We start from the raw sequence: 27,445 nt of genomic DNA on the forward strand, positions 1-27,445 counted from the left end.
TTTTCGTATGGGTTGAATGTAGTAACTCACTTCCAAAGAATAGAGATTGGAAACAAAACAGACATTTTTCACTGGAAAAACTAGAGAGACCGCCTTAACCAAATTATTCATTTCAACATCAAAGGTAATAACTCATGTTACTATGACACACATCTTATGATGTAATGAGAAAGGTGCTTCTTTTCTATTATATTCTTTCCTTAAATCCATAATCTTAGTCCAAACATGTGACTATATCAGACTCAAACTGGGGGACATTCTATAGCAGGCCCCAACCGTTTTGGCACCAGGGACAGGTTTCATGGAAGACAATTTTTCTATGGACAGGGGCTGAGGGATGGTTGATGGTTTCAGGATGAATCAAGCACATTCCATCTCCTGTGCACTTTATTTCTATTATTATTACATCAGCTCCACCTAAGATCATCAGGCATTAAATCTCAGAGGCTGGGGACCCGTGTTCTACAAAATTCCTTAACAACATTCATGTAATGCAAGGAAATATTGAGCTATCATCTACTGGAAAAGATGTTACAAATAAAGAAAATGCCTTCTGGAACAGAAAATAAAAAAAGAGTGGAAAACTAATACAATTTAAATACAGTTTGCACTGAGTTAATAATATTGTCGATATTAATTTCTTAGATTTGATAGATTGTTAGGTAAGATGTTAACATTAGGTGAAGCTGGGTAAAAGGTATATAGGAAACTTTTGTACTATCTTTGCAACTCTACTGTTAATACTATTTCAGAATAAATTTTTGAAAGAAAAAAGAAAGATGGTTTCATTTAATCTATAATGAAATGCATGTATAAAGAGAAAGAGTAGTGTCAAAATAATGAAACCAGAGTGATAAATGCTTGTCCCAGGTAATTACAAGTATAATCTCATCACAATGCTAAACTACCTGTTGCCACAATAATAGCAAACATGCAGAGGATTTTAATTTAGTATAGGAGAGAAACGAATATGATGTTTTAAAAATACGTGTTTCTTCAGTGTTATCAGACCATTTTGGTGTGAAAGAAGTGACACGGTCAATTCATCACCTCTTTAAACACTGAAAGTTTAGATCACTGACACACACAAAATGTGTTGGCTTATTTTCACAGCTAAATGCTAAATTTCTTAAAATAGAATACATGGAAAGTATAATAATTATGATCTAAGATGGCCATTTTGATTTTTATATGGTACTCAAAAGACAAGTTTAAAACTATACCTATTGTTTGTAAATTATTTTACTGAAGAGGTTAAAAACAAGACCCAATTACTAGTATTGAAACAATGGAAAATGTCAAATGCTTTATGTGAATTAGTTTTTAAAGGATTAGAAATATAATTTAAAACAGACATATGACAACACTTTAAAACATCACAGTATATAAACACCAGTGGGAGACTGATTTTTATTAACATGTCATTGAAAATATTTAAATTATATGTACAAAAATAATTTTTTTGTAATTAAGTGGTAACCTGCTCTCATTAATCGTGACTTGTTTTTTAATTTAAGTATAGTTCATTTATAACATTGTATTAGTTTCATTTTTATAGCACAGTTATATATATATAAATATATACTTATATATTTATATATATATACATTTTATATATATTTATATTATATATATATTCTTTTCCAGATTTTTTTTCCCCTCATAGATTATTATAAAATATTGAGTATAATTCCCTGTGTTATACAATAGATCCTTGTTGGTGATGTTTTATATATAGTAGTGTATATATGTTAACCTCAAACTCCTAATTTGTCTCCCACCTCCCCTTTGGTAACCACAAGTTTGTTTTCTATGTCTATGGGTTTATTTCTGTTTTCTAAATAAATTCATTTGTATATATTTTTAAGCTTATATATATAAGCAATATCATATGATATTTGTCTCTTTCTGTCTGGGTTACCTCATTTAATATGATAATCTCTAGGTCCGTTCATGTTGCTGCAAATGGCATTAATCTTTTTTATGGTCAGGTAATATTTCATTTTGTGTGTGTATATCTATGTATATATATACATATATATATACATGCACACATATAGACATATATATAAACATATATACACATACATATATAGACATATATATATATAAACACACATATATATAGACATGTGTATGTATAAACACATTTATACATGTGCACACGCACATGCACATACACACACACACACACACACCACATCTTCATTCATCTGCTGATGGACATTTGGGTTGTTTCCATGTCTTGGCTATTGTAAATAATATAGAAATGAACACTGGGATGCAAGCATCTATTCAAATTATGGTTTTCTTCTGATATATGCCCAGGAGTGCTTTTTAAAAAAATCATAGGCCTTTGATATTTTTTCTTTTCTAAATAATATGGGAAATGATTATGTATTGCTTTTTGAAATATTTATAGATGTTTTGGGTTGACTATTTTTAAGTGTTGTTAAATATTTCATATTAAAGATAAACAAAATATTTCCATAATGTAATATTTAAGATTAAATAAATAGAAATTGGAAAACTACAAATACACACCCAGTATTTACTTGGTGGTTAAAAAAAAAAAAAAAAAAAAAAGATCAGTTTGTCTCACCGAATGAACTTTCTTACCACTAGAACTGAATCAGTACTACTGACTTGAATGAAAGTCCATCATGAACATTTTGGGTTGAACTGTGTCTCCCCAAATGACATATGTTGAAATCCTAATTCATAGTACCTCAGAACATGACCTTATTTGGAGATAGGGTCACTGCAGATATAATTAAGATGAGGTCATACTGGAGCAGGGTGGGCCCCTAATCCACTATGAATGATGTCCTTATAAAAAGGGGAAATTTGGACACGAACATGCATACAGAAAGAATGCCATGGGATCGAGGAGATACTACAAGTCAAAGAATGACAAAGATTGCCAGCAGACCACCAAAACCTAGAAAAGAGGCATAACAAAGATTTTTCACAGTCCTCAGAAAGTGGCAACCTCATTGACGCTTCATCTCTTGTAGCCTCCAGAACTCAGACAATACATTTCTGTCGTTTAAGCCACACAATTTGTGGCGGCAGTTTATTACAACAGTCCTCATAAGCTAATACAGGTATTTTCAGCCTAGCTTGAGCCTGTTAAGGCTGAACAGGGCATATAATAGATTAGGAGACATCATCAAAAATCTTGTTTTTAAAGAAGAGTTGTTCAGTAAGCCTAGTCTCCTAAATACCTTGGGCATGGATAGTTAACCCTACCATTACATTGTAAAGAGGGCTTTTTAAAGGAAGAGTCTCAATTGTTATTTAGAATTTCCAAAGAAATGGCATTCCCAATAGAACTCAGTTTTAGCAGAATACCAGACAGAATTCTTAGGAATATTCTTGTCTCATCAAGAGGGAAATATTTCTTCTGAATTCTCTTTTATTAGCAAAAATCTTACTGTGAAAAAATATATAACCTAGAAACTCAAATTATGTAATGCCATGGCTGGTTATTTACACTGCCTAATTCATTGTGACTACCTTTGGATATAAATACTAATTCTGCACTTTAGAATGCAACCCTTAGAATCAATAATACCCATCATGTAAGTAAGTTGAGCTGAAAATCTGAAGAAAGACTTCCAAAACAATCAGTGATAGCTAATTATGACGTGTTTATGACTGCCTGTATAAAATAGATAGCTCTTTTATGATGGTAAAAATGCATGTTGAATGAAGGAATGATATCAAGAGGCAAGGAAAATACTCATATAACATCCTCAATATTATTCTTTCTATCATTTATCAAACGCCTTGTGTATGTGTTACCCAGATGCATTATGTTATCTCTAGATGTATCTACACCCCTGGGACATGTAACCTTTGTTGCTGTTGCTGTTTCCAACTCTGTGATGTAGAATATAAACAACTCTATTGTATTCTTTTAATTAAAATATTTTTGTTTGTTTTTCTTGGTAGAACAAAGCAATAACTAGCTAGGGTCATATATCAGGGATTGGCAAACTGCTGAGACACACATGCTAAATTTGAGCCACTGTTTTGTAATCAAGGTTTTGTTAGACTATAACCACACCCATTTACTTGTGTACTGTCTGTTTTCATGATACAACCTCTGAATTGAATAGTTACCGCAGAGACTATATGGCTTGAAAGGGCTAAAATATTTACTATCTGGCTCTTTATAGATAAAGTTTGCCAACCCCACTATATGTTATAGCATCAGTACTGATCCTCTTACTCCAATGAACCAATTTCTACCTCTGCTTCAAAGTTCTGTGGTTAATAGAATAGGATTTAAGTTTCATTAACTGATAAAGTCTGACTAAGCAACATGTGTTCCTGGTGACCCTGGTCAAATTACTTTTTTAAAATGTTTTTATCATTTGAAAATTGAGGAAAAATATTTATAGCATTACTTATATGGTCATTGTAAAAATTAAGATATTTATGTAAAACGATTCTATAAGTTGACATTCAATATTAATTTTTATTAATCAAATATTAACTCAAATTAAATCTCCTTCATGAAGACTTCACTACCTATTTTTATCTTCTAGGGTAGTTTTGTAATCCTAATTTCTTTTAAGCACTTAGTCTTTTTCTAATTATTTCATTGCATCAATAATGCCTTACCATTAAATTTTTAAGCTTAAGGTATGATCTATGTACACTAATAATAAAATCCAAACTATTCATCAAAATAATTAAAAGAAAGAAGGTCAACCAATGGAGTTTTAACCAGGAAAAGTTTACAAGGAAGATCTCTTATTTTGGTTTCCTTGATAAGCGAAAATGGTTAGTGTTGGATAACTTAAATGATATATTTACTAACACCTGATAGAAATTACAAGGGAGCTTTTTTTAAAAGGCTGATAAAAAGTTAGGTTCATATGAAAAAAGAAGTTTACTGTGTAAAGTTTAGGCTATTGGTATAATTTGCAAAAATCCCCTATATAAACAATTCAATATTTAAAACACATGCTGGGATAAATAAAATCTATTTTATAAATAAGCAACTCAAAAAACAAAGATATACATGCTAAGCTAGCTTAAAAATTGGCTACTCCACAACTATATTTTAGCCTAATATTATGATCAAATGTTGAACATAGTATTAATGATGTAGTAATTAAGTAGTTTCTATAATTTTAATCAAATCTGAAATGTCTGTGATGAAAACTCACGATATAATGTGTAAACACTGATATAATACTGACTCTCCTAATCAAAATGTTAATATATCTGAAATATAAAATGTATACTCAGAATATTATTTTCCCCAGAATATATAAATTATTTTTTTCACAGAAATTTTCTTACTCCAAAAAGGGAGAATACTCCACTAGACTTTATGTCGGAGCACACATGTGGAAGCTATAAGCTGAACTTGCAAACATACAGGTAAAATAAGAAGGAAGAGAGTAGAGGAAAATCAAATTTAGTGAACAGAGTAATATAAATGCCTTGATGCAGTGCTTGTAATATTGTGGCATCATAAATAATTTTTGAAACAATCTATTGTACTTCATATATTTGTAAACTTAATGCTGTTATTTTAAGTTTCATAAACATTCATACACAAGTCTATAACTGGTATCTAAAATGATAAGACCTCCATTCCTCTCAATTCTTTAATACTTAAATATATTTTATCTCACTCAAAATGACAGGGAAATGCTTTGGTAATATTATATCTGTAAAACATATTCCTAGCATTTCATTTCTGTCTTTCTAGTTTCAAAAGAAAGATTAATAAGCATTTGGCCCATTTTACTTACATTAAGACTATCATGTCATATACAGAACATATATTAAGTACACTTAAGAGAAAGGAAAACTTGATTGTTTTCTTCTACCCTAACAATTATATTAAATCCATGGTATAACAGAATATAAAGAGTTCAACAATTCAATCTTACAATGAAAGACGACTAGCGTTTTATAGATCTGATAGACAGAGTGCCTGATGAACTATGGACGGAGGTTCGTGACATTGTATATGAGACAGGGAGCAAGTCCATCCCCAAGAAAAAGAAATGCAAAAAAACAAAATGGCTCTCTGAAGAGGCCTTACGAATAGCTGTGGGAAGAAAAGAAACAAAAAAACAAAGGAGAAAAGGAAAGATATACCCATTTGAATGCAGAGTTCCAAAGAACAGCAAGGAGAGAAAAGAAAGCCTTCTTCAGCGATCAGTGCAAAGGAACAGAGGAAAACAATAGGACGGGAAAGATGAGAGATCTCTTTAAGGAAATTAGAGATACCAAGAGAACATTTCACACAAAGATGGGCTCAATAAAGGACAGAAATGGTATGGACCCAACAGAAGCAGAAGATATTAAGAAGAGATGGCAAGAATACATAGAAGAACTGTACAAAAATGATCTTCACAACTCAGATAATCACAATGGTGTGATCACTCACCTAGAGCCAGACATCCTGGAATGTGAAGTCAAGTGGGCCTTAGAAAGCATCACTATGAACAAAACTAGCGGAGGTGATGGAATTCCAGTGGAGCTCTTTCAAATCCTGAAAGATGATGCTGTGAAAGTGCTGCATTCAATATACCAGCAAATTTGGAAAACTCAGCAATGGCCACAAGACTGGAAAAGTTCAGTTTTCATTCCAATCCCAAAGAAGAGCAATGCCAAAGAATGCTCAAACTACTGCACAATTGCACTCATCTCACATGCTAGCAAAGCAATGCTCAAAATTAGTAACTGCATGAGAAATGAGCAGCAAAACTTGAAGACTGATTAACACAGGGTATCCAAACTGAACCATACAGATTTGAAGTATTTTAAAAAAGGAAGAGGAAATAAAGAAAATAAAGGAAAGGATGAAAGCTTCAGTGACCTGTGGAATTATATCAAGATGTCTAATATCTAGCAATTTGAGTTCTATAAGGAAAGGAGAGAGGAAAGAGACTGATCCAGAACACAAAAACAAAACGGAAAGAAATAATGGTCCCAAAATATAATATCTAGCTTCAATAGTATAAAAGACTAGAAAAAGCTACATGGAAACATACTGCTTTTTAGTTCTTGTATTGCCTGTAAAATGATAAAATATTTATTTATTTTTTTAGCATTTCAAGATGCACATTGAAATCCCCAGAACAATCACATACATATATAAACATGCAAAAATATGTAGGTAAAATATCAACAGACAAAGGTAATGTTAAAAGTAATTAACAATAAGGCAGGAATGCAGGAACAGAGGAGAAGAAACAAACAACAAATACTAAGATGACAGACAACTCCAACACATAAATAAATATTGCGAATACTCAAAAGTCACAAATTAGCAAATTGATTAAAAGAATAGGATGTCACAACATCTACTTAAAAAGAGACATTTTTCAGTCATAGGAACATTTAAAATAAGAGCTACCTTAACAAATTTTTAAGTGTACAATACAGTTCTGTTAACTATAGGGATGATACTATAAAGATGATTTCTAGAATCTCCTTATCTTGTTTAAGGAGATTTTACACTGATTGAATAGCAACTCCCTATTTCCTCCATCCCCAGCCCCTTGGAAATCACCATTCTACAATCTGCTTCTATGAGTTTGACTAATGTAGATATATGACATATATGAAATCATGCAGTATTTGTCTTCTGTGATCAGCTTATTTTGCTTTATATCCTCAAGGTTTACACAGGATTTCACACGTGGCAAGATTTCTTTCTTCTGTAAGGCCAAACAATAATCCACTGTATGTATATATCACATTTTCCTTATCCATTCATCTGTCAAGGGATATTTAGGTTGTTTTCAAGTCCTGGCTATTGTGAATAATGCTTCAGTGAATATGGAAATGCACATATTACTTTGAGTCCTTTGGTTATATACCCAGAATTGAGACTGCTGAATCAGGTATAGTTCTGTTTTCAGGTTTTTGACCGTTCTGTTTTCCACAGTGGCTGTACCATTTTACATTTCCACCAACAGTGTAAAAGTTCCAATTTCTCCACATCCTCATCAACATTGCTATCTTTGAGGGTTTTTTTTTTTTTTTTTGTAATAATACTCATAAGTTGTGAGAAGATACCTCTTTGTACTTTGATCTGCATTACCCTGTTAATTGTAATGTCAAACATTTTTTCATATACCTGTTTGCCACTTATATGTTTTCTTTGAAGAAATGTCTTTTCAAGTCCTTTGCTCACTTTTCACTGGATATTCTTTTATTTTGCTACTGAGTTATAAGAGTTCACTATATATTTTAAACATTAGCCTCTTATCAGATATTTGGTTTGTAAATATTTTCTCCCATTCTATATACCATTTTTTAAATTCTTATGATTTTCCTTTGCTGTGCAGCTTTTTAGGTTGATGTAATCCTACTTATTATGCAGAGGAATGAAGTTGGACCATTGTTTTCACCACACACAACAATTAACTGAAAAGACCTGAAACTGTAAAACTTCTAGAAGAAAAATAATAGGAGAAAAGACCAATGCCATTGATCTAAGCAATGACTTCTTGAATATGACAACTAAAATATAGAAAACAAAAACAAATATAAGAAATGCATTTTAAAATACCATTCAGATTAATATTAAAAGGCTAAAAAATTCAAACTATGGCAACACTCAGAATTAGGTAGCTGTGTGGCTATAGCAAACACACTTCAAACCAAGAGTTTGATGTCAGTAATAAAAGGGATATTCCCTAATAATAAAAAGTTGATTAAAAAGCCAATTCAAGTTTAGAAATATATGCACATAGTATAAGCTACAATATATGAAACAAAACCTAGCAAAACGAAAGGGAGAAAGATACATCCAAATTTTCAGTTACCATATTAACATTTTTCTTATAACAATTGATAGAGCATTTAGATAAAAATGTCAGTAAGGATGAAGATTCGAAAACCATTATCAACCATCTCAATTAACTGAAGTTTGTAGTCACAGTACTTACCAGTGTACACATTTTTTCCCCATGAACACACTAACCATTAATCAAGATAAAATATATGGTTGATTGTAAAATAAGCCTCAATAAATTTAATGGGAGTTCATTATGCAAAATATGTTCTTTGATAGTAGTTGAACTAAAATTAAAATCAGTAACATAATATCTTTCAGGTACATCCCTGAATGTTTGAAAATTAAGTAATACATTTCTAGATGAAATGTACAAATTCTTTGAAACAGAAGCTTATAGAATGGATAAAGGAAGAAATAAATCTAAATAATACTATGTCTATTAAAAAAACATTTTTCATTTAGAAAGCTCCTCACAAAGACAACTTTGGGTCTAATGACCTTATTAGTAAACTGTATTAAATTGTAAAAAAGATAAACAAATTTATAATACTCTTTAATATGTATAAGAAAATAAAACTTTCCTCAATTTATTTTTTTAAGCTAGCACAATTGTGTTAGTCATGGTACAGACAAGAGTGTTTCCAGATAAGAAAATCACAGACTAAAATCTCTCATGAGCATATGAAAACTATTCATCACAACATTAGCATTAATCCACTAATAAAAAATGAATACACAGTGAACAAGAACTATTTATTCCAGGAGAGCAAATTGAGTCTATTTTGAAAGTGAAGCAATCAATATATTTCATAACATTAGTAGAATGAAGGAGAAAAATCATGTCATATGACTTTCTCAGCAGATATAGAAATGACATTAACAAATGTTAACAATCATTCATAGTAAAAATCAAAATCTCTTAGTAAATAGGATGAGAAGGAAACTTGTGCAATCTAGAAAATGATATCTGTAAAAAAATGTTAAATATCATTGTGGTAGGCATGATAATGCTCATTGAGATTCCCATCCTAATCCTCGGACCTTGTGAATGTCACCTAATATGGTAAAAGAGGCCTTTGCAAATGTAACTAAGACCAATTACGACTTTGAGAATCAAAGCTTATCTCTGATAAATTGAATGAGACCAATCTAGTAACATCAATTCTTAAAAGCAGAATGCTTTTCCTAGCTGTAGTCAGAAAGAGAACCACAGAAATGAAGGTGTGTGTAAAGGACCAGAGCTGCCATTGCTGTCTTTGAAGATGAAGGAAAGAGGCCAACAGTGAAGGAATGTGGGTTACCTCTAAGCAAAAAATACAGTGTGTGGGCCGTCCCTGGTGGCTCAGATGGTAAAGAATCTGCCTGCAATACAAGAGACCTGGATTTGATCCCTGGGTCAGGAAGACCCTCTGGTGAATGGAATGCTACCCATTCCAGTATTCTTGCCTGGAGAATGCCATGGAGGAACCTGGTAGCCTACAGTCCATGGGATCACAAAGAGTCGAACACTCCTGAGCGACTGACACTTTCACTTTTCACTTTCAAAGGACCTGAGCTGCCACTGCTGATTTTGAAGATGAAGAAAAGAGGCCAACAATCAAGAAATGTGGGTAGTCTCCAAGCGAAAAATACAGTGTGTTGACACTTTGGTTTTAACCCAGTGAGATCTGTGCTGGGCTTCCCAACCACAAAACTGCAAGATGATAAATTTGTATAGCTATAAATAACTAAAGCTGGTGATCATTTGTTCTGAAAGTGATAGAAAATGACTACAATCCCATTGTAAATGTAAACTACTGCGTGCTTCTTTCTATGTTCTGAAAAAAAGCAAGGGTTTGTGCTCTACCTCTTACATTAAATATTTTACTTAGATGCCATATCCACTATCTAAGAGTTAGGGAAATAAGTGAAATACATAATGTTTGAAAAGAAAAAGGAAAAAAAATCATTTTCTTATGACACAATTGTGTACACAGATAATTCCTCCCCTACTCCAAACTACCAGATATAGTAGGAGGTAGTAGGTAGATTTAGAAAAGCCAATATAAAAATCACTTTTATTTATATATAAACCAAACAACTGGGTAATGAAGTTAAAGTAACTCATTAACAATAGCATCATGTAACTTGACATAATTATGGATATATTTAATGAAACATACTTAAGTCCTATACATTAAAATGACAAATTATTGCTGAGATATTTAAAGAGACCAAAGTAAATGGAAAGTTATAACATATTCTCTGAATCAGAACCTCAGTATTTTTAAGATACTGATTCTTCACAAAATAATTGATAGATTCAACAAAAACCCAATCAAAACTTTAATAGGGGTTTAAGACAAGTATTATCAGAAACTTTTAAAGTTTATTTGGAAATGCAATGGGCCTAACACAAATCTGAGGTCTAACATTGCCAATTTCAAGAATTACTGTAATCCTAACTGGGTAGTATGGTATTGAAGAAGGAGAAAAATGGTTTCCTTTGGGTGAAAAGGAGAGGAGCATCATCACCTGGTGAGTATCATCAAGGATCTTTCTTTGTTGATAGAAATAATTGTTGATGAGGGTGTGGGTCATATTGGTATGTGCATTTTCCCAAACTCTGGGCTATGTATTTAAGATCTGTGCATTATATTATTTGTAATTAACTTCATTTTTTAAACATGGAAACTTGTATCACTGGAAATTATAATTCATGCAGCTGACTGGAACTTCTAGGAAAGCAGCAGTAATTTCCATTTCTCCTCCAGATTTGGGGGGCAGTTGCCCAGAACACTGGGGAGGACCCACCCTGTGCCTCCTTGTTTCTTGAGGTAGGCTTGGATACTGCTCACTGTTTGATATTTTCCTCCTGTAAGGCCCTCCTTTGCTGAAGATAAAAAGGGAGCCAATAAATAATGGAGTTATACTTAATATCCTTTTCCCAAGCATTAACTGAGCCATTATTAGTTTCTCTTCCGTATCATACTATGGATATCTCTTCCAGTTGCCTTCCTGTTGTCCCCCTGCTCTTATGTTTTTGACAAGAAAAGCTAATATTCAATTTCCACAAAAGCTCTTTGTACATTTATGACCTGCTAATATTCCCTCTCCATCACATTCCCTACCCCACAGTGCCATAAAAGCCCATTATATTACTTATAGAGACATTAATCATGGATCATGATAGACAAAACTTAGGTCGTATCAGGGCACTTTATAATTTACACATATCTTTGTATATGCGTAAATTATACTTTACCATCTTACCATTTTATTTTACTTCTATAACAATATAGGTATCACTTTAATGGATTAAGAAAGTTTCTCACAAGTGTGTGCCAAATTCTGATGTGTTAAGCACAAAATCCTAGGTTTCAATGAGTCAGGCGACAATGAGAAAAGGTAAAAGATAAATCTTTATTTCTAATAAAACAACTGTGCTCTTCAACAAAAAGTCAATGAGCACTCTATGCTGGCAAATATAATGAATATTGGTAGTTATCCCATAAATCAGTCAAAGGATGATTAAATCCAGTTATGTAATCCCATAACACAGGCAAATTACATTTTGATCCTAATCTTAGAGAAGATTTTAACCTTGTGTTTTCCTTTGGATCTCCTGAAATTATTATTCAGTGTGGATCAACAACATGATCTTTATTCTCAAAATCACATCTCATATACTCTGTCTCATCATTTACTTCTCTGTTTAAAAAATGTTTTTTTTCACATAATACCCTTAGCTTTGGACAACACCCTAACTTGTCAGCCCTGTCACAGTAACTCTGCAGCAAGTACATAAAAACCTCTTTCTAATGACTAGATTGCTTGAATAGTATATAAAATAGAACATTTAAAACAATCAATTCCTGCTTATCAAAATTAAAATTTTGTCATCTCATTTATTCATCATATCCTGTGACATCTAATGGGGGTCTTCTGTAAAAGTGAAGTGGCACAAAGTGAACTTTCAAAAAGTGGGGAATACCTGTACTGCTGCTCACTGTTTATGGCTTTGTGACTTTGCTTGAACTCTAATTTAGTGTTACTTTTATTACAGAATCTTGTATTTGACCATGTGTGATCTATCCTTAATCAGTTAAAAACCTCACATATCAAATTAAAGACATTTTCTTTTCCCTTACTTGGAATCAATAATTTGTACACCAGTGATTTTCTCTCATTTGAGATGCCACTCAGATGGTTCTGCCAAGCACTCTAACATCATTGTATTTCCATCTAGCACAGCTATAAATTTACTCATACTGATACTAAGAAATACTATTATAAAGATTCACATAACATTGTTTGCCTTGCTTCAGCTTTTTCTCTGACAATAATACAATATCAAGTTTTGTTAATGGAAGAACTTTTATAAATTACACTCAGAAGTAAATATGGTTAGCAATTTCCAGAGGCTTTCATTGTTTCAGTGGTGGTGAAATTCAAAGGGAGTCTACCACATATGGAAATATATAAGATTAGAGCCTGTGTTCACCTTCTACATTAAAAGAATTGAATATCTATTACAGTGAAAAATGCATTTGAGAAATTCTGCAAAACACAGTAGAAAACATTTTTTCCTAGCTTCTATGAGATTTAGAAATCACTAGATATTATGGAGTTTAATCACTCTCATTCTTCACAGAGACAACCGCAAATGACTTTGGTCATAAAATAATCTTTTTTCTTTAAATCCCAGCACCTTCTTGAATTTTCACTTCTCCATTAGTGAAACTAGATATCAATGAAACATTGTCTGTTGTGTCCGAATCTTTACAACCCCATGGGCTGTAGCCCGCCAGGCTCCTCTGTGAATGGGATTTCCCAGGCAAGAATACTGGAGTGGGTTGTCATTTCCTTCTCCAATGAAAAAAAAAGTTAATTTAAATAAATTTCTACTAAAGTCAAGGGTGAATACATTCCTTTTTCACTGTTTTGTAGGTACCTATCAGACAATTACTGGCATTGTGTCCATTATAAATACAAAAAGTAAATTATTCAATAAATTTAATGTCAAATTGTTTTTAAAGCAACTTTTTGATGATCGTAAATAATCTCAGTTACCATTTACATTTCATCTACTTTTTTCCTCTTGAAGTAAAATAATTGTTATAAAACAATCTGTGAGCTCAAAGTTTTATATGCCTAGACTGAGACATTTTCTTCACTGTGCCTCTGAATATGAAAGAGACAAATCATATTCTCTCCACTTCTTAAATGTTTTGTCTGAGAGAGTTTAGCATCCATACAAGAGTTATAATATGCTTATGTCATTTTCAGTGTATACAACTTTACCTTTGTTAAATTTATTCCTAGTTTTTTTTTCTTTTTGAATTATATTGTAAATAGAATTTTTTGTTTAAATTACCTTTTCAGATTGTTCTTTGATGGTACAGAGAAAGAAAACTTGATTTTATGTGTTGATCTTAAACACTACAACTTTGCTGAATTCAATTATTCTAAGTAAGTATTTTTGTAGATTTTTTTGAGGTGATTTTCTATATATGGAACAATGTCATCTGGAAATAAAAATATTTAATTTATTCTTTTTCAATTTAAATGCTTTATATTTTTCTTGCTTGATTACCTTGCCTAAAATATTTTACTTTGGTATGTCTAGTCAAAGCTATGGTTTTTCCACTAGTCATGTATGGATGTGAGAGTTGGACTATAAAGAAAGCTGAGCACCCAAGAATTGATGGTTTTGAACTGTGGTGTTGGAGAAGATGCTTGAGAGTCCCTTGGACTGCAAGGAGATCCAACCAGTCTATCCTAAAGGAAGTCAATCCTGAATATTCATTGGAAGGACTGATGCTGAAACTGAAACTCCGATACTTTGGCCACCTGATGAGAAGAACTGACTCCCTGGAAAAGCCCGTGATACTGGGAAAGATTGAAGGCAGGAGGAGAAGGGGTGACAGAGGATGAGATGGTTAAGTGGCATTACTGACTTGATGGACATGAGTTTGAGTAAACTCTGGGAGTTGGTGATGGACAGGGAGGCCTGGCATGCCACAGTCCCTGGGGTTGACAAAGACTTGCAGATGACTTAGCAACTGAACAACACCTCTATTGAGTTCATTTTGAAGAATGAATGAGTAGGAAGTAAGAATGCATGTTATTTGGAAACTCACCTTATACAATTGTTTAGCTGATATGAACTTATGAAGTGCATCATTAACACAAAATTTTAAAGCAGATGTTATTTATCCCATTGTATATCTGATGAGGATGAAACTCAAAGAAATTAAAGTTTCTCGAAACCATAAAATCACCAGTAGAACATTTTGGGACATAATCTATATTTGAGACACTCTAGAGAATGCTCATTATTCACCACATGCAAAAATTACTAACTTTATGAAATCTTCTGCAGAAACAGAATTTGTCATAGGACTATTTTATAGACTTAATAAATTAGCATATGTTAATGTACTGTATAGGTAATATAGGTTCAGAAAATGATGGCTCTTCACTTTTGTTCATTCTCTCTCTCCTGTTGTGTTTCCCTCTCTTTTGTATGAAAGCGAAGTCTCTCAGTCCGGTCCGACCATGGGCACCAGGCTCCTTCATCCATGGGATTTTCTAGGCAACCGTACTGGAATGAGTTGCCACTTCCTTCCGATCCGACCCAGGGATCGAACCCAGGTCTCCCACATTCTTGACAGACGCTTTACCGTCTGAGCCACCAGGGAAAGTCCCTTTTGTATACACTTCTTTAAATTTTTTATAGCCAGTAGTTAATAAAATTTACAAGTTTTTAATGTTTGTCTAAAATCAAGATGTGATGAAAAGTAAGCATATTCATGATTAGATATATTTAGTTGCCAGTGTCCTAAACCATAACATATAATCTCTGGTATTTCCAGTGTTAAATATTATAATGTTAAAAATGTTAATATATATACACACGCATATATATATACCCATTCAAAAAGAACACTTTTTATTCTCATTTTACCTTGTTGAATGACAAAGAAACTGTAAGAATGATCCATTTCCCACTGCCAACTAAGTTTTAGAGTTAAAGAGTGAGGACATTATAAACTATATATTTTTGGACTCATAAACATCAGAAATATTCAATATATAAACTAATTTAAGAATAGAAAAGAATGTTCCATTTAATTTTCTTCTTCCTTACTTTCCTGCTTTTAATGTCAGTTTCTCAAGTTAAAATCACTACTATAATCAAATTTAGTAGAATTGCTATTCCACTTTTATAAAACAAGTACTTTACAGTTAATTTTAGAAGTTTTTCCTTCTATTAAGGAGTGTTATATGCACTTTTATGTTATTCAACAAAAAAAGATTTGCACAGTAGCAAGGCTTTAGACAAAACTGGTTTGTCAGTACAAGTTCGGTTTGTCAGAATTTATTTTGCTTAAGCAATTTCTGAAATTGCTTTTGTGGATTTATATTTCATTTTAATTGGGACAAAATGAGCAGTGTCAGGTGAGATACTGATTGCTTTTTAAATATGCTGACAGGGAAATATATCTTACTAGATAGTTGCTGGATTTACTTTTTAAATGGACTTGTATCTTGAATAAAGGTTTTTAAATATATTGACTAAATATTAAATATCTATCAAGAACTTTAAAATGTGTATTTGTAACACCTTATTTTAGTTAAAAATGTTTTCCATTTTACTTGAGAGAAGCACAAATTTAATTGGTTTCTCTCAATATTTTTGTTTGTGTTTCATTTTTCTGTAATTGCAGTAATATGCAGCTGTTCTCATTCAATCAATTTATGCCTCAGAAAACATAGATGACTCAAATAGGAAATTAAATAAGAATAAATGTCTGAAATTTGCATTTTGGGCACTCTATTAAAAGCGACGTCCATATTTTAATGTATAACTTAGTTCTAAACACTGATTTCTCCTCATGTTTCCAAGGAACTGTTTTGCTATACTGTATAAAGCTATTATTTCTTTTAATTAGTAAAAATCTAGTACCAACTATGATAACAGGATTCGACTTTCTTATATTTCACATCTAAAATAGATGATCATATTTACTTGATAAAGTAACTGCCTGACCAACTGCTTCTGAGTGCTACCTTTGTTCAGAAAGGCTCTGACATAGTTACTTTATCCTAATGTGCCTGGCATACACAGATGAGATAAAAACCAACACAAAGTTTAATGTCAACAAAGAGCTTGGATTTTAGGTTTCACATATAATTTAAATTATTTTATTTAATATATATATATATATTTAATTAACAATGAGGAATGCCAGAGACAGTCTCTCCGGAGACATTTGTAATGGTCTCCAAGAGCAGTGCCATGGGTTCTGTAGGCAGGGTGGGATAAAAGACAGCTGCCTTATGTCAGTGATATGTTAGCTCAATTCTAAGTCTTGTTTTAGTAGATAACTTCATAATGATTAAGAAGGCTCTCAGCTCTTCTTGTTGATTTTCAAAGACTGACCTCTAGGAGACAAGACTGTCTTCACTGTGTTTCTGATAAGAGAATTAGAGTATTACTACCAAGGACCTAAAGACAAGGAGTTTTAAAGACATTTTGATTTAAAAAAAAAAAAAATCCTTTTCACTTACCCCAAAAATGCTATACATACTACAAAATATTGCAGAGGCCTTACTTAATGACTGTTTCCATTTGTCACCTTTCTTCTGCACCTGCATAAAATTAAAACTTCTAGCACATGTACTTTTACCCAGAAACTATCAGTATAACTGTACAACATTGGTTCCTGCATATATACAGAAGGTCATACAATGAAGATAAGCTGATAACCACAGTATAAGAATAAAGTATGTCTTACTGTATCTAGAGCTACTTCATTCCTACACCCATGGTTATATTAACACCTCGTAAGGAATACAGTTATGTTCTAACTCACATGGAGATAGAACTATGAATTGAACAGTGGGGTTCCTTTTTTTTTCCTCACTGTGTGCAATAGTTATCTTCTATGACTCATCAATTTCCTAACATACTTTCCTCATTCAGGTGCTTGACTCCTTTCTACAAATGGCTTTATCTTTATGGACAGTCATTTTAAAATAAGGATCACCAACTGTTAATAATGCTGGCACGTGCTGTGTCTTGGACTGTTGGCATCTTCTACAAAGCTAATGCATTGCCAAACTCTCTTTGAAGTCACTAAAAATGCCAAACTTGAAGCAGCATAGAAAAGATACTGAAAGAGATGATAAACTGATGCAGGCAGAACAGTGTCCTTTTGCACATGTTTCAGCAGGTTGGATAGTCGCTCTTTTCTAGGCAAACATTGACCTCAGGAATTGTCTAAGTGAAGTGTATCAATTATAGTACTGACTTCATTAATAAGTCATAGATAACTTGAGGTATGCATATTAAGGAACTAAAATAAGGTTTGTCCTGCTAGAGATTGAGCATATGTAAAAGTAGTTGTGACTTAGACAAACCTAACTACCTAGAAAATATATTTTCTAATTGTGTTCATCTACTTATTATTGTTCCTAATTATTCCAAAACCTCTGGCCTGACTGTGACTCTAGTGAGTAAACGCATCCCCAAAATATAATATTGTGGGTTTTTGTAGATTTGAGGATTTGCAGGTATCTTGAAAAATATTCCAGATAAATCAGCAATTGACTTACCCAACTCATCTGCAAAATAATGAAATACTGATATATTTTAGATTGGATAGTGTTGTATCAAAGATATTGAATAACATATATTCAACAAAGTATTTATCTACCTTCTATTAACATGCAAGTGAATTTACTATTTTCTTTTACTGAAGTATTGATTTATAATATTAGTTTCAGGTGTACAATGGTGATTCGACATTTTAATAGATTATACTCCACTTAAAGTTATAAAATGTTATATTCTTTGAGCTTCAAAATATAACTTTGTGGCATTTTATATATAGTAGTATGTACCTCTTAATTGCCTGGTTCTCTCTTGCGCATCTCCCTTCACTCACTCCACTGATAATGGGTATCTGTGAGTCTGTTTCTATTTTGTTATATTCATTTGTTTTATTTTTAAGATTCCACATATAAGTGATAACAGAGTATTTGTCTTTCTCTGACTTATTTCACAAGCAAAATATCATCCAGGTGCATTCATGTTTTTGCAAATGACAAAATTTCATTCCTTTGTATGGCTGACTGGGATTCCACTTTGTGTGTGTAAGTGTGTATTGCATGATCTTCTTTATCCATTCATCTGTTGATGGACATTTAGGTTGCTTCCATATCTTGGCAAATTATGAAAAAGGCTGCTATGAATATTGGGGTATATGTATCTCTTTTCAAATAAGTGTTTCTGTTTCTTTGCACATACACCCATGAGTGAAATTTCTGGGTGATATGAAAGTTCTATTTTTAATTACGTGAAGACCCTCCATACTGTTTGCCATAATGGGTGCACCAATTATTATACATCCCAACCAAAATAGTACCAGAATTTCCTTTTCTCCACATCCTTGCCTACATCTGTTATTTGTCATCCTTTTTGATTATGGTCATTCTGACAAGTATGAGGTGGTATCTCCTTGTAGTTTTGATCTGTGTTTCTTTGATTATTAGTGATAATGAACATCTTTCCATGTGCCTGCTGGCCATCAGTATGTAGTTGTAAAAAAAATGTCCACCCAGGTCTTGTGCCAGTTTTTTAATTGGGTTGCTTGTTTTTGTGATATTGAGTTGTACGTGCTGTTTATTTTGGAAATTAACCCTTTATCAGTCATAAAATTTGCAAATATTTTCTCTTATTCAAGGTTGTTTTTCATTTTGTCAATGGATTCCTTTTCTGTGCAAAAGCTTTTAAGGTTGATTATGACCCATTTCCTCTGTTTCTTTGCATTGATCTCTGAGGAAGGTTTTCTTATCTCTCCTTGCTATTCTTTGGAACTCTGCATTCAGATGCTTATATCTTTACTTTTCTCCAGAGCTTTTCACTTCTCTTCTTTTCACAGCTATGTCTAAGGCCTCCTCAGGCAGGCATTTTGCTTTTTTGCATTTCTTTTCCATAGGGATGGTCTTGATCCCTGTCTCCTCTACAATGTCACGAACCTCTGTCCATAGTTCATCTGGCATGCTGTCTACCAGATCTAACCCTTAAATCTATTTCTCATTTTTGCTGTGTAATCATAAGGGATTTCATTGAGGTCATACGAGAATGGTCTAGTTGTTTTCCCTACTTTCTTCAACTTAAGTCTGAATTTTGCAATAAGGAGTTCATGATCTGAGCAACAGTCAGCTCCCGGTCTTGTTTTTGCTGACTGTATAGAGCTTCTCCATCTTTGGTTGCAAAGAATATAATCAATCTGATTTGATGTTGACCATTCGGTGATGTCCATGTGTAGGGTCTTCTCATGTGTTGTTGGAAGAGGGTGTTTGCTATGACCAGTGTGTTCTCTTGGTAAAATTCTGTTAGCCTTTGCTCTGCTTCATTCTATACACCAAGGCCAAATTTGCCTGTTACTCCAGGTGTTTCTTGACTTCCTACTTGTTCATTCCAGTACCCTATAATAAAAAGGACATCTTTTGGGGGGTGTTAATTCTAAAAGCCCTTGTAGGTCTTCATAGAATCGTTCAACTTCTTCAGTGTTATTGGTTGGGACATAGGCTTGGATTACACTGATATTGAATGGTTTGCCATGGAAATGAACAGAGATTAATACAAAGAAATAGAGGAAAACAACAGAATGGTAAAGACTAGAGATCTCTTCAAGAAAATTAGAGCTACCAAGGGAACGTTTCATGGAAAGATAGGCTCGAAAAGGACAGAAATGGTAGGGACCTAACAGAAGCAGAAGATATTAAGAAGAGATGGCAAAAATACACAAGAGAACTGTACAAAAAAATCTTCATGACCAAGATAATCATGATGGTGTGATGGCTCACCTAGAGCCAGACATCCTGGAATGTGAAGTCAAGCAGGCCTTAGAAAGCATCACTATGAGCAAAGCTAGTGAAGGTGGTGGAATCCAGTTGAGCTATTTTAAATCCTGAAAGATGATGCTGTGAGAGTGCTGCAGTCAACATGCCAGCAAATTTGGAAAACTTAGCAGTGGCCACAGGACTGGAAAAGGTCAATTTTATTCCAATCCCAAAGAAAGGCAAAGCCAAAGAATACTCAAACTACCGCACAATTGCACTCATCTCACACGCTAGAAAAGTAATGCTCAAAATTCTTCAAGCCAGGCTTCAGCAATACGTGAACCGTGAACTTCCAGATATTCAAGCTGGTTTTAGAAAAGGCAGAGGAACCAGAAATCAAGTTGCCAACATCCACTGGATCATCGAAAAAGCAAGACTTCCAGAAAAACATCTATTTCTGCTTTACTGACTATGCCAAAGCCTTTGACTGTGTGGATCACAATAAACTATGGAAGATTCTGAAAGAGATTGGAATACCAGACCACCTGACTTGCCTCCTGAGAAATCTGTATGCAGGCCAGGAAGCAAGAGTTAGAACTGGAAATGGAACAACAGACTGGTTCCAAATAGGAAAAGGAGTACTTCAAGGCTGGATATTGTCACCCTGCTTACTTAACTCATATGCAGAGTAAATCATGAGAAACGCTGGACTGGAAGAAGCACAGGCTGGAATCAAGATTGCCAGGAGAAGTATCAATAACCTCAGATATACAGATGACATCACCCTTATGGTAGAAAGTGAAGAGGAACTCAAAAGCCTCTTGATGAAAGTGAAAGAGGAGAGTGAAAACGTTGGGTTAAAGCTCAACATTCAGAACACTAAGATCATGGCATCTGGAACCTTCACTCATGGTAAATAGATGGGGAAACAGAGGGAAACAGTGTCAGACTTCATTTTTTGGGCTCCAAAATCACTGCAGATGGTGATTGTAGCCATGAAATTAAAAGAGGAATGCTTGGAAGGAAAGTTATGACCAAACTAGATAGCATATTGAGAACAGAGACATTACTTTGCCAACAAAGGTTCATCTAGTCAGTTCAGCTCAGTTCAGTTCAGTCGCTCAGTCATGTCCGACTCTTTGCGACTCCATGAATAGCAACACGCCAGGCCTCCCTGTCCATCATCACCTCCCAGAGTTCACTCAAACTCACATCCATTGGGTTGGTGATGACATCCAGCCATTTCATCCTCGGTCGTCCCCTTCTCCTCCTGCCCCAAATCCCTCCCAGCATCATAGTCTTTTCCAATGAGTCAACTCTTCCCATGAGGTGGCCAAAGTACTGGAGTTTCAGCTTTAGCATCATTCCTTCCAAAGAATACCCAGGAATGATCTCCTTTAGAATGGACTGGCTGGATCTCCTTGCAGTCCAAGGAATTCTCAAGAGTCTTCTCCAACACAGTTCAAAAGCATCAATTCTTCAGCACTCAGCTTTCTTCACTGCCCAACTCTCACATCCATACATGACGACTGGAAAAACCATAGCCTCGACTAGATGGACACTTTTTTGGTAAACTAATGTCTCTACTTTTGAATATGCTACCTAGGTTGGTCATAACTTTCTTTCCAAGGAGTAAACATCTTTTAATTTCCTGGCTGCAATCACCATCTGCAGTGATTTTGGAGCCCCCCAAAATAAAGTCTAACACTGTTTCTACTGTTTCCCCATCTGTTTCCCAAGAAGGGATGGAACCAGATGCCATGATCTGAGTTTTCTGAATGTTGAGCTTTAAGCGAACTTTTTCACCCCCCTTTCCACTAACATCAAGAGGCTTTTAAGTTTCTCTTTCTGCCATAAGAGTGGTGTCATCTGCATATCTGAGGTTACTGATGTTTCTCCTGGCAATCTTGATTCCAGCTTGTGTTTCTTCCAGTCCAGTGTTTCTCATCATGTACCCTGCATATAAGTTAAGTAAGCAGGGTGACCATATCCAGCCTTGAAGTACTCCTTTTCCTATTTGGAACCAGTCTGTTCTTCCGTGTCCAGTTCTAACTGCTGCTTCCTGACCTGCATACAGATTTCTCAGGAGGCAAGTCAGGTGGTCTGGTATTCCTATCTCTTTCAGAATCTTCCACAGTTTATTGTGATCCACACAGTCAAAGGCTTTGGCATAGTCGATAAAGCAGAAATAAATGTTTTTCTGGAACTCTCTTCCTCTTTCCATGATCTAGTGGATGTTGACAATTTGATCTCCGATTCCTCTGTCTTTTCTAAAACGAGCTTGAACATCAGGAAGTTCACAGTTCACATACTGCTGAAGCCTGGCTTGGAGAATTTTCAGCATAACTTTCTTAGCCTGTGACATGAGTGCAATTGTGCAATAGTTTGAGCAGTCTTTGGCATTGCCTTTCTTTGGGATTGGAATGAAAACTGACCTTTTCCAGTCCTGTGGTCACTGCTGAGTTTTCCAAATTTGCTGGCATATTGAGTGCAGCACTTTCACAGCATCATCTTTCAGGATTTGAAAGAGCTCAACTGGAATTCCATCACCTCCACTAACTTTGTTCATAGTGATGCTTTCTAAGGCCCACTTGGCTCCATAATCCAGGATGTCTGGCTCTAGGTGAGTGATCATGCCATCATGATTATCTTGGTCATGAAGATCTTTTTTGTACAGTTCTTCTTGAATTCTTGCCACCTCTTCTTAATATCTTCTGCTTCTGTTAGGTCCATACTATTTCTGTCCTTTATAGAGTCTATCTTTGCATGAAATGTTCCCTTGGTATCTCTAATTTTCTTGACGAGATCTCTTTTCTTTCCCATTCTGTTGTTTTCCTCTATTTCTTTGCATTGATCACTGAAGAAGGCTTTCTTATATCTCCTTGCTAATTTTTGAAACTCTGCAGTCAGATGCTTATATATTGCTTTTTCTCCTTTGCTTTTCACTTCTCTTCTTTTCACAGCTATTTGTAAGGCCTCCTCAGACAGCCATTTTGCTTTTTACATTTCTGTTCCATGAAGATGGTCTTGATCCATCTAGTCAAGGCTACGGTTTTCCCAGTGGTCATGTATGGATGTGAGAGTTGGACTGTGAAGAAAGCTGAATGCCAGATAATTGAAGCTTTTGAATATGGTGTTGAAGATGACTCTTGAGAGTCCCTTGGACTGCAAGGAGATCCAATCAGTCCATCCTAAAGGAGATCAGTCCTGGGTGTTCATTGGAAGGACTGATGCTAAAGCTGAAAGTCCAATCATTTGGCCACCCCATGCTAAGAGTTGACTCATTGGAAAAGACCCTGATCCTGGGTGGGTTGGGGGCAGGAGGAGAAGGGGACGACAGAGAATGAGATGACTGGGTGGCATCCCTGACTTAATGGACATGAGTTTGAGTGAACTCCGGGAGTTGGTGATGGATAAGGAGGCCTGGTGTGCTGCAATTCATGGCATTGTGAATAGTCGGACACCACTGAGCAACTGAACTGAACTGATGACCCATTTGTTTATCTTTACCTTTGTTTCTCTTTCCTTAGGAAACAGATTTTTAAAAAAGTTATAATAATTTATATCAATGAGCTTACTGTCTATGTTTTCTTCCAGAAGTTCTTTGGTTTTCAGTCTTACATTTAGTTATTTTATCTATTTTGAGTTTATTTTTGTTGATGGTGTGAGAAAATGTTCTATTTCCATTCTTTACATATATTGATTTCTATCTGAATATGTCCAATGATTTGAGATGTTTAAAAATCTGTTGATATATCTGTCTATGTCAGTCTGTGTGCTTATCTCTTCAAACGACAGTAGAGTGCTTTGCACATTATATTTCATGAATAAATTTTTATTGAATAGAGTTGAATTTGATTTTGTTGCTTTCAACTGTGGAAGGCATTAGCTAATTGGGACAGAAATTTTTTGGAAGTTCTTTGGGAGCAAGCAGGCATATATATATAATCCCATAAATTGTGCATTGTCAGTGATTGCTATCTAATACTCCCTTCAGAAAATCATTACTTTGAACGTTTAGTTGGTTGCAATATATTATCAGAGGTATTAGGCTTATTTTTAAAGATGTAAAACAGATAAAAACTTTTTCAATATTTGTTAAACAGAAACTAAACCTTATAATGAATTTAAATATAGGATAATACAGACAGTGTTTTGGTTTCTTAATCTGCTAATTTAATCTTATTAAGGGAAAATTTTTAGGGTACAATTTTATTCGATTGCAAAAGTTAATTTTTTAGTAGTGTTTTCTTTAATTATTTTCATATTTACAAAATTGTACTATTCTTTAGCAGGATATTTGTTAAGATTTTAAGACTGATTTTTATCTCCATGACTCTTGAAATATATTTTGAGTGTAGAGAAAGGTCTTCAATAAATTATATATCTTTTGCAGAAATAGTCACTGAGACATTGTTAGAAAAAAACAGCCTGTTATTAATTGAGGCATACTTCATTAAATATTAATACTTCTCTGTACTGAACAACAAAAAAAATGAAAATAACAAAAGCTAATACTTATACTTACAAATTACCAGACATTTTTAAAAGTGTTTTATATTATCTTTTTAATCTTAACATCTCTCTTAGAGTTAGTCTCATTATCTCCATTTTATTTCAAGGAAATTGAGAAACAGATAAAGATATCTTTTTTAAAAAAACTGCACAGCTAGACAAAACTCTTAACTATCACAATGCAAATAATTAAACATGATACTGCATAGTATGGTAAAAATAATCATTTTGGGGCTCTGTAAATCAGATTAAGTCCAGCAAGTTTTTTTTTTTTTTCAGGAAACAAAAGTGGATATAAAATCACTGCACTTTATTATTTCATACCTCCATATTTTAATAAATATTTATGAGACATGCAGAGACAAAATATAACTCATGCTCAGTTTAAAAAAAGGTCACTAGAAACAATCATAAGTGGGTTCAAGTGTTAAATTTATCACACATAGACCTCAAAGCAGCTATTATAAATTTGTTCAAGAACTTAAAGGAAACCATATTTAAATTAATTGAAAAAATAAGATTACAATGACATTAAAAAGGAGCTCAACAGAGATGAAAACCATAGAAAAGAAACAAATGAAAATTACAAAGTTGAAAAGACAATAAATGAAATGAAAAAAATCAGTAGACGCACCATCATAAGATGCACAACATAGCACAGTAGATGCACTCGTCTTCTGCGAGAACTCCAAAATTCCAACTAAGCGCTGAACAACCATCGACAGGAGAATGTTAGATCCCACCAAAAAATGATATCTGACATCAAAGGGCAAAGGAGAAGCCCCAACAAGGCAATAGAAGGGATGAAATCATGTTTAAAATCAAACCCCATACCCACCAGAGACACTTAGACAGCTCAAACAAAACCTTGTATGCAACAGGACACAGGGACCCCACAAGAGCCTGAGCCAGACCTGCTTTTGAGTATTTCAGTGTCTCCTGTGGAGGCATAGGTCAGTGGTGGCTGCCTTGGAGACAGGGGCTCTGGCTGCAGCAGACCTGGGAAGCACGGGGTGTGAGCCCTATCATAGAGCCACTGAGCAGACAACCACAAACTGGAGAACAATTATAACAAAGAAGTTTTCACATTGTTGTAAAAGTTCTAGGGCCTGCAACAGATTTCCCAACCTGGAAATCTGACAAAGGGACTGAGAACCCCCAGGAAATTTGACTTTGAAGACCAGTGGGATTTCATTACAGAACTTCCACAGGACTGGGGAAACAGACTCTTGGAGGCCAAAAACAATTGTGTGCACCAGGACTCAAGAGAAAGGGGCAGTGACACCACAAGAGACTTGCCTGTGAGTGTATGGGAGTCTCGGGAAGCACCATGGGTTGACAGTGGCCTGTTGTAGGGTCAGGGGCAATGAGTACAACAGTTCTACCATAAGTCCTTTTGAGGGAGGTTGCCATTACCTCCATTACCCTACCACAGTTTGATCTCAGGCCAAACTACAGGGAAGGAACACAGTCCCACCTCTCAACAGAAAATTGGATTAAATATTTATTGAACATGGCCCCGCCCATCAGAGCAAGACCCAGATTCCTCCACAGTCAGTCCTTCCCATCAGGAAGCTTCCACAAGCCTCTTACCCTTATCCATCAGAGGACAAACAGAATGGAAACCACAATAACATAAAACTAACCAAACTGATCACTTGGATCACAGCCTTGTCTAACTCAGTGAAACTGTGAGCCACGCTACGTAGGGCCACCCAAGACAGATGGGTCATGGTAGAGAGTTCTGGCAAAATGTGGTCCACAGGAAAAGGCAATGGCACACCACTTCAATATTATTGCCTTGAGAACCCCATGAAAAATATGAAAAGTAAAAAAATATGACATTGAAAGATGAACTCCCCAGGTCAGTAGGCACCCAATATGCTACTGGGGGAAAATGGAAAAATAGCTCCAGAAAGTATGAAGAGGCTGAGACAAAGCAAAAACAATGCCCAGTTGTGTATGTAACTGGTAATGGAAGTAAAGTCTGATGTTATAAAGAACAATATTGCATAGGAACCTGGACTGTTACGTCCATGAATCAAGGTAAATTGGAAATGGTCAAGCAGGAGATGGCAAAAGCAAACATAATTTAGGAATCAGTGAACTAAAAGGGACTAGAATGGATGAATTTAATTCAGAAGATCATTATGTCTACTACTGTGGGCAAGAAGGAGAAGGCAGTGGCACCCCACTCCAGTACTCTTGCCTGGAAAATCCCATGAACAGAAGAGCCTGGTAGGCTGCATTCCATGGGGTCGCTAAGAGTTAGGCACGACTGAGAGACTTCAGTTTCGCTTTTCACTTTCA

Source organism: Capra hircus, chromosome 5 (assembly GCF_001704415.2).
Source record: "Capra hircus breed San Clemente chromosome 5, ASM170441v1, whole genome shotgun sequence".
NCBI classification, from domain to species: Eukaryota; Metazoa; Chordata; class Mammalia; order Artiodactyla; family Bovidae; genus Capra; species Capra hircus.